Genomic DNA, 9449 nt, shown 5'->3' on the forward strand with positions numbered 1-9449 from the left:
CATGAGGGTCATCTGCCTGGGTGATCTGCTTACTTGGACACACTGATGTAGGTGAAATTTCAGGTCAGGCTCCCCCTTCTAGAGGGGTCATGGGACAATCCCTTTGCTGAATGGTAAGGAATACATACTTCCTGATCCCCATTTTTTGGAAAATGAAGTTGAATTTCCTCTTCATGTCAGATCTGATCCCTTATCCTCTCCAAGTTAACAGAAGCAGGATGGACGGTATCCAAGCTGTTGAAGTCAAAGCCTATTGAATATGTAGAACCTCAAACATGCCCACCAGGAGCCTGCCATTGGAAGATAAGCTCCAAGAGGGGAAAGACTATGTGTTTGTCTTATTTGCCATTATTCCCCAAGTACTGCCATGGGGCCAGACACAAAGTAAGACCTTGCTGAGTATGAACTGACTGACTTATTGAATGAATGAATGAGTGAATGAATGAATGAGTGCATGAATGTATGATGCCTAAGGCACCAACCTTAGTACTTTGGACTAAGATACTCTGGCATGTCCATTTTCTGAGGGTGTCCTTGGGAAGGTAGAGAATTGGGGCCGGGGCTTCAGGCTCCAGAGTAGTCCCGGGCCATGACTGGGGCAGTAGTCACTGCAGCGCACAGTCACCACCAGGCTCCTGTTAGGGGGAAAACTTTTTACTTCTGAGGTAAACTGGGGACTTCCCTTCATTATTTGCTTTCTCCTCAAATTCTCCAGCTGACCCTCCCTGACTTCTGACAGAAATCACACATGGGTCTTCTCCTCACAGCTGCCGCCTCTCCTAGAGTCACAGTGTCTAGTCTGAGGCAAGTGCTCAGCGAATGGGTTGAACCAAGCCCCTTCTCCTAGAAGGCACCCTCCTTAGAAAGCAAGGCGGGACCTCGGTGTTGACATTTTCCCTCCAGGTGATCTCTGAACTACTCCAGAGTTTCAGTCACAATTATCCCAACTGAATGAAGCTTTGGTGTCTGCTCCCTGTAAGTGGCCCTGGGAGTCTGCGGGGGACCAGCTGATAGCCAGTGGGCACCCCTCGGATCACACAGGACTCCCTTGAAATGCTGGTCATCATCTTGGGAGAACACAGGTCTTTGTTTTCAGGAGCTTCCAGGGCCAGGCCCTGTTGGATTAGGGCCGATATCTTAATGACCTCTGTTTAAGTTATCATCAGCAAAGTCCTTATTTCCAAGTAAATTCCCATTCACAGGTGCTGGGGGTGAGGATTTCAACATCCTTTAGTGACGGCGGGGGTGGGGTGGGGTGGGGCGGGGCTGGAGGAGAGGGACACAATTCATCCATGACATCCCCTCCTACAGAGGAGGCAACGGAAAGTTCAGGAGGTCAGACACTCAGTCTGAGACACGGCTGAGTGAGGGGTCACATGGGAAATACAGGCCTGGGTAGGTGAAGGCCTGACGGTCCCCTCCCTGCCATAGGGACAGCGGCTCCTGCGTTGGCGTGGTGCCATCGGCCTCCACTTGGCTTGCGGCAGCGTCATTAGTCCCACACAGCAAGGTGACTTTACACTGTTTACAAGGGCCCCTGAAGGTACAGCCGTCCCTGCCCCCACCAGCTTATCAACTCCTTTACCGTTCAGAGTTCCCTACGACACTGCAATCAGGAGGGGTGGGCAGGGACCCGAGCACAGCCCAGGGAGGGCCTGCATTTGTTTTATCTGGAAAGAAGAATCTATCTGGGCAGAGAACTAAACTTAATGCACAGGTGCCACTAGGCCATTCATCATCTCGGGCCAGGACTCAGGAGACCTGAGAGTGGCCGGTGTGGGCACTGGCTTTCCACACAAGGGCAGGCTGGAGTCAGGGACACTCCAGGGACTTCCCTCTGGAGGGCATTCTATAGGGATTGGGGAGGGGGGTGTGACACAGTTCAAAGGTGGTGACATCAGGCTTGGGAAGAGGAGGTGGGGGGGGTAGCCTGATGCCATCCGAGGTGGTTGGGCCTGAAAGCAGGTGTTCCCGCTGGAGCAAATACCACCGCCCCATCCCAACTGGGAACTCACTTTGCTGAGAACTGCCAGGTCTCATGTCCCAGGTCTCAGTCCCATGTGTGGGTTGACACATGTTCAACCCACCCTACCCCCACTGGAGAGGAGCCTCGACTCTTCTTAGAGGAAGGAAAGGTGCCCAAACAGGGGAATAATAGGAGAATTAAGGTGGGCCAAGTCAACAAATCAAAGGCCCTAGACCCCCAAGCCTGATTTCTTCCACCCCCTCACCCCAGGAGACCCCCCTACTGCCCAACCAGCCACACAGGGCCGCATAAGCCAGCTGCGCCTGCTGGGTGCATTCCTAGCTCTACTGTCTGCGGTTCTCTCCCCTGCTTTCTACTCATTCTTCATGGTCCGGTTCAAGTGTGATGTCCTTCCCGTGTGCTCCCTGCCCACAGGGGCCCTGACTTCGGGCCCCCCGCTGCTGACAGGGCAGCTCATCTGAGCCACCTATGACCTTGCATTTTGCCTCAAGCCATGGGCCCACTTCTGTGTGTTTGCCTCATGCTACAACGAGGTGGTCAGAATGGAAACAAGTCACACTGTCCTGAGCACACAACATGTGCCAGAGTCTGTGCAAGGCCCCTGATCTACACTGCCTTATGTAACCCTCACAGCTACCCTCATGGGCAAGGACTCTTTTTCCCCATTCATCATCCAGGAAGCTGGCAGCCAGGTGGTGTGACTTGTCCAAGACTGGGCAGTGGGATATGGTGGAGTCAGAGATGTGGACCCACATCTGCCTGAGTTGAAAGCCTATACTCCGACTCACTGTTTAGCCATCTCTGCCCCCAACTCTCATGGCTCTCTTTGTTCCACAGCATAAAACCCAATGCGTTATTCTAGCTTATAGCCTATCTTCTTGGTCACCCACTTGCACCATTCCCTGGCATGTAGAGCCTTTTCCTTGGCAACATGGCAGTCTCCTCCATATCTCTGCCTAGAACATACCATTTGGACATCATGACCCAATTCCATTGTCACCTCATCTGCAAGCCTTTCTCTACTTTGGCCACACCTTCCCCAGTACTCTTCAGGACTGGGTGACACACTCTGTGATGGTCCTTGTCACACGGTACTACGAATTCTGGCTCACATATTGGTCTCTATCCCTGAGACGTCGCTTCTGGAGGAAGAAGACATACTTTTTTCATGTTTTTGTCACTCTCCGTCCCATTATCAACTGATGCTCATCTTGGCATGTATTAGGTGACCAATAAGTGTTCACCAATGAATGAATGAAAGCTAACAAACTAGGAAATATAAAGCAAGAGGGTGAAGAGTGAGGTAAGATATGAGTCTAGGATGAGTGAGAAACAGTCCAGACAGCTGCTGGTTAAGGAGGTTGTGCACTGTACAACTACAGGAAGCACGGTTCATGTGGTGGTCCCCAGGATCTCCCTAGAACCATGTGGATGACCACCGCATGGGTGTGGAAGGCATAGCCCTCTTCCATTCAATCACTATGAGCTGGAAGAGACTTGGGAGAAGGGACAGAGATGAGCAGTATAGAGGAAGTGCTTGAACAATTTGGCACATAGTATTCTTTGTCTACCCTACAGTCTTTCCCCGCTGCATTTCCTGGGCCCATCACAAGCTGTAGAGGCAGAAAATGCCCACCTGTCTCCCAGCCTTCTTCACCGTTAGAGGTTGTCATGTGTCCCAGTCAGACAGGGAGAGTTAAGGGGCAGTCTGTCGGGAGAAAAGGGTATTTGGGCCAGGTTGTCCTCCATGATAGAGAGAGAGACAGAAAGAGATGTGGGGAAAGAGGTACAGAAACCACCTGCTAACTATGAGAAAAGCAGCTTGGAGAAGAAAAGCCAGTATGCAGAGGATGGCAGAGCACAGGAAGGGAAGTGGCATGGGTCCTTGATGGCATTGGTGGGTTGTTGAACTAAAACCAACCCTGCAACCGTACACTTCTTGTGGTAGGAGATGATGTGTGTGTTTACTGCTTAACTCACTATTAGTTATGTTTCCATGACTGACATCCCAAAGCATTCTCACTGATGTATTAGAGGGTACGGGTCACGGCACATACGGCAATACAAGCTGGGAGCCAGCCAACTAATGAAAATCCATAGGAAAGCCCTGAGATCCTATAGTTTAAGAGTGTCTAAGTGCAAACACTGGTAGAATGATGTCAGTGGTGTGAACTCTCATATTTTTGGTTATCCCATTTCTCCTTCTTATATACACTAAATTGGCACAATCTCCCCTTAGCTGTAATTCAAGCCCTGCCCTCCATCAAAAAAAGTTTTTGTCTTTGGGACAGAAAAAAAAATCCCCTGCATATTTTTGTAGCATTTTATGAAGTGATTTTCCATTGGTTAAGTCAAAATAGCCCCAGACAGACAGGACGGGGTGAAAAACCAGCCAAGGAAGAGGTGACAACATCCAAGATCACTCTCTTTCTTTAAATCAGTTGAGCCATCTGAATGAGATTCTTGGAGAGCTCCTTGTGCACCTGAACACTTACTACATGCCCTGTTCTCAACGCTCTGTAAGCGTTAAGTCATCCAATTTTCACAGCAACCCATGAAGTGGAGGTACCTCTCTCATCCCTGTTCTACAGATACAGAAACTGAGGCAGAGGGAGGTCCTATAATGTTCCCACCTTGAAAATGGGATATGAAGAAAGTCAGTCCCACTCCAGACCTACGCTCCCCACAATGATGATGCCACAATGATGGTGGCAAAGAAGAGAAAGTAGTTCTATGTTTATTAATCTGTGTCCCTTCAGGAAGAACCTAGAACTTGGGGAAGACTGGAGCAGCCCAGCATCTTGGCTGGCCTTTATAGGAGGGTTCTGCAGTCAGTCCTTCTGTTGGATAACTTCAAGATCTCAACTTTTCTAATTGGGCTTTCCTCCAAGGGCTAACACTCACAGGGTGGGGGTGAGTCACCATCAACGTAATGGGGACTACATAAAACTTACTTAATAAATAATCTGGAACTCCGTGATCTTTCCCCATAGATTGTTCGGTATTTGCCTTCAGTAGATATAGAAGTAATTAAGTTACCGCACAACCCGCCTGCAAGTCTTAGAAAAAGACTGAAGTAAAGTAAAGCCTTATGGATTCAGACGGATGGGGGAGGGGAGGGGAGAGGAGGGGGAAAACCAGAAGGAACTGCGGCTTTCCTTTTAGAAGGACCACATTTTTTACATTTCTAGTACTTATAGTAAATCACACTAAACATTAATAGCAGCTAAATGGAGTTCTTGCTGAGTTTGTGTGAATGAATAAATAAAACTAATTTTAATTAGCACATTCCTTGTATACAAATATCTTCTATAAATACTCTTTTGAGAGCTTGTTGTTTGAAGGTTAAACATTCATTCATTCGTCCAAAAAGCATCATGGAGAATCATTACTGAGTTTCTGCTGCTATGGGCTCCATGCTAGAAGCTAAGGATAAAGAGATAAACAAGATTCAGAGGATGCCTTGGAAGAACCTATGTATGCAAACAAATAAACTATGAATAAGCTAAGATTTATTGGAATATATAAGCAATGTACTGAGCAACCACAGTCAGAAGCAACTGACTCTCCCTAAGAGGAAGTAAAGGAAGGCTTCACTGGGAAGGTGATATTTAAGCTGGGTTTTGAAGGATGAATAGGAGTCTGACTGCAAGAGAAAAGGTGAAAGGCAAGGATGGCCACAAGACAAGAGCCACGGAGTCCCTTGATGATGCTCCAACATGGCCACTCATCATTCGTATGAGCTTTGGCTCATGTGTACCAATTGTTAATTGTTGGAGTAGAAGTTTTCAATTAGATGGTTTCATGCAGAAAACATTTTTAATACAGAAAAGTGCAAAAGATAATTAAAAACCCATGTACTTGCCTCCAAAACGAACAAATGGCAACCTTATGTCATAGGTATAGATTTTTTTTTTTAAAGAAACAACATTTTACATCAAGACATTGACCCTGTTCATGTGATCTGTCTCCTCCTCTGATGGTGCTTTCCCTGGCTGCCCTTTCCAGAGCAAAACCCTCTCCTTTCCTCCCTGTCCGAGACCTCTGCTTATTTCTGTTATAGAATTTCCCACAATTTGAGGTCACCTTGTTGATTTGTTGATTCATCCCCCACAGTAACATCATTGCCATAAAAGAGATACCTGGGATGTCTTACTTGTCATGGGCCCCTCTTTATCATATTATCATTATCATTATTGATAGTGATACATTATCATATGTCCCTGACATATATATTAGGTGCCCAATATGTATTTGTAGAAGAAATGGGGGAAAGGGGGAAGGGAAAGAGGGAGAGCTTATAGGTTAGTAAGAACTTTTCTAATGAACTGAAAACACTCTTCAGTTGAAGGGATCTCAACAGAGGAAGGAAATTTGGTTTAATTCTGCAAATACTCTCTGAGCATCTCCAAAGTATGAAACTCTGCAGGAGGCACAGGACAAGTCCCGCCCCCAGGGATCTTACTCTCAAGGAATACCCAGTGCTACTAAGAGCTGGCCTGGGGTGGGGTGGGGTGGGGGGAGGGCAGTTTGGGGCGTGTCTGGTGGATATGAGAGTTCTAGCCCTGGTCAGGCCCCTATCAGTCAAAGTGTCACAGAGGTGGCTAAGCTGGTGACAGGTCTGTAGTGGGAATGGAACTGTAACCAAGGAGACCAAGCAAGGTGAAAGTGTTATGGGCAAATAAAAGAAATTGACATTCAGGAAAGGTGACAAGTTACACATTAAACCATGGAATGGGAGAGTGCCAAACCTCCCCCACAGCATATCCCCAAAGACCTGCCTTTGTGTTCAACACATAGAAGAAAGTTTTTCCCTTTCAGATATTACCAACATTTCTCTTCCTGGTACTACTGGGGATGAGTCTTTGGGCAAGGTGTGAGGACTTGGTAGCAAGTGACTTAGAAAGAGGAGCCAACCCTGGCTCATCATCGTGACTAAGCTGCCCCTCCTTGCAAAGCCTACTGATACTGTTCATGGAGCAACTGTTTATTGAGCAACTATTATAAGCCAGGCATTGGGCTAAGGACCAGGGATACAGAGATGAACAAGCCCTCCTAAGAAGACAAACACTAAAAGACAAACTATAATATAACATAGCAGAGGTAGGACCAAGTGCCTTGGATGCTCAGAGGACTCAAGTGAAGTTGTGGAAGGAGAGTTTATGGGGAGATGGGATATTTGAGCTGGGTTTTGATGCCAGAAGAGGAGGTTGGAGGCACAGAGGCAGGCAAGAGTTGTTTTCCAGGTAGACAAACAAAAAGCATCAAAGGTCCTGGCAAGCCTAGAGAAGGAGGGAGAAGAGGGAAGGAGTGGCAGGAGCTAGTCCCTGTGCCTAACATGTTCAGCCTTGCCTGGCAGGCCCCTTCTTGTCATTCAGACCTTAGCTTCATGGTCACCTCCTCTGAGAGGACTTCCCTGACCACCCATCGGTCAGAGGGTCTCTAACCTACGTTAAGAGACCCCAGCATGTAAGTGTAATATTACATGTGTGTGTGGCTTAGGTTAAGCTACAAGCCAGGGGCTGCTAGCATTTCGATCAAGAATGAACAGTGCAGGGTGAGGCTTCATAGTTAGCCAGGAGACCTGTGTCTGGAGCGTCTGGTATTTGGGTCTAGATCAGTGAGCAGCACTTGGCTAAGCAGCCTAGCGAATGGATTTCTGAATGGATTTTTACTGGTAAATTAGAGGTGAGTTCTGTGAAATTTCCCAGATCTATGTGAGATGGTGCTGTGCGGGTGACCCTCTGCCCATCTGGGTTCAACTGCTTCTGAGATGGTCAGTATCCAATAGCTTGGCCACCACCCACCTCAAGTTCCATCTTTTCTTTCTTTCTGCCTCTTTTCTCTCCCACCACTGGAGCTTGCTCTGCTAAAAGCAGGTCTGACTGGGAGAGCTGATTCCCCCAATGGCAGGAGATAGGAGTCATTGGACAAATACCCTAGTCTCCCAGTCCTTTGGTGGAAAGACTCTGCAGTTTGCTTCACATGTATCTCAGAGGGTTCTTGGATGCCTTAAGGCACAGCCACTTACAGCAATGACTCTCCTTAGCAAACCTTTTGATGTCTCCCTTCGCTGTCTTTTTTATTTCCTATTTCATTTTCTCTACTCCCTCACTTGCATGTCCTGAAATCATCTCTGAAATAACATAATTATACCCATGGTCTTGTCTCAGGGTCTGCTTAGGGGGGATCCCAAGGTAAGACAATCGATGGGCCAGTTAAAATGTGTTGGAAACATTCTCCCCCATTTTGTATGCACAGAATAAAAGACACCAATGGAGTCCATAGGCTTTACCCACTGGGGTGTTACTCTAAGCCAATTCCCAAGTGGTGCTATCATCAACCAGCTGTAAATTCCAGAAGATTCTGGTTGTTGGTGGGCTATCAGGGTAGTAAGAATCCTGCCGCTAGAATCTTGGTGTTTGTTGGAGCACTTAAAAGGACAGAGAGCTGGGATTTCCTTGAGCCTACAGAACAAGTGTATAAACTGGTTTTGTGCTGGCCCTTGGAAAGTTTATGAAATTGATGAATATCTCTATGAGGGCATAATTTGGTCTGCAATTGCGTCTCTTATAACACCGTTGTGAAATCACGGGAGTAGCTAACACTCATCCTCTTTAAACTTCTTTAGCCACTCACATGGTCAACCAGAAAGAGCCTAAGAGTTGTCATTGACCAAATTGGCTATTATAGTTTACAAAACCACCTAAAGTAGCCTTCCATCAGCATTCATATAATCTTACTTTAATTGCCCAAATGATACTTATTTTAAAAAAAATTTTTTTAATCTATTTCTCCCATCCAAGTACTAACCAGGCCCGACCCTGCTTAGCTTCCGAGATCAGACGAGATCGGGCGCGTTCAGGGTGGTATGGCCGTAGACTTTAATCTATTTCTATATCCTCTCCAACTCCATCCCTTACTGAAAGGTAAGCTCCATATGTTTTCTATCTCTGTCTCCCCCAGGACATACAATCATACCTAGCACTTAGTAGTACAACAATGCCTGGCTCAACAAATGTTCTGCTAAATGTTGAAGAGTGATAGCAGATACAACTAAGGACAAATAATGAGGAACCTTATAGTCTCAAGCAGGGAGTTCACGCATTACTCTTCGAGCCTGTGATTCTTAGGTCATGGTCATGGACATATCTGACAATCTGAACAAAGCTATGAGCCACTGCCTTCCAGAAGAAATCCACACCTAATGATACACATAAAATTTTACCTGTGATTTCAAGGAATGTATAGACGCCAGTTTCAAAATTCCTCCTTCTACACATATACAAGCTTTCAAACAGATATGTGACAAATCCAGCTTGTGTGTTTGTGTGTGTGTGTGTGTGTTTAAGATTTTATTTATTTATTTCACAGAGAGAGTGAGAGAGCACAAGCAGGAAAAGCAGGCAGAGCAGCAGAGAGGGAGAAGCAGGCTCCCCACTGAGCAGGGAGCCTGATGTGG

The sequence above is a fragment of the Lutra lutra genome, chromosome 7 (genome assembly GCF_902655055.1).
Source record: "Lutra lutra chromosome 7, mLutLut1.2, whole genome shotgun sequence".
NCBI classification, from domain to species: domain Eukaryota; kingdom Metazoa; phylum Chordata; class Mammalia; order Carnivora; family Mustelidae; genus Lutra; species Lutra lutra.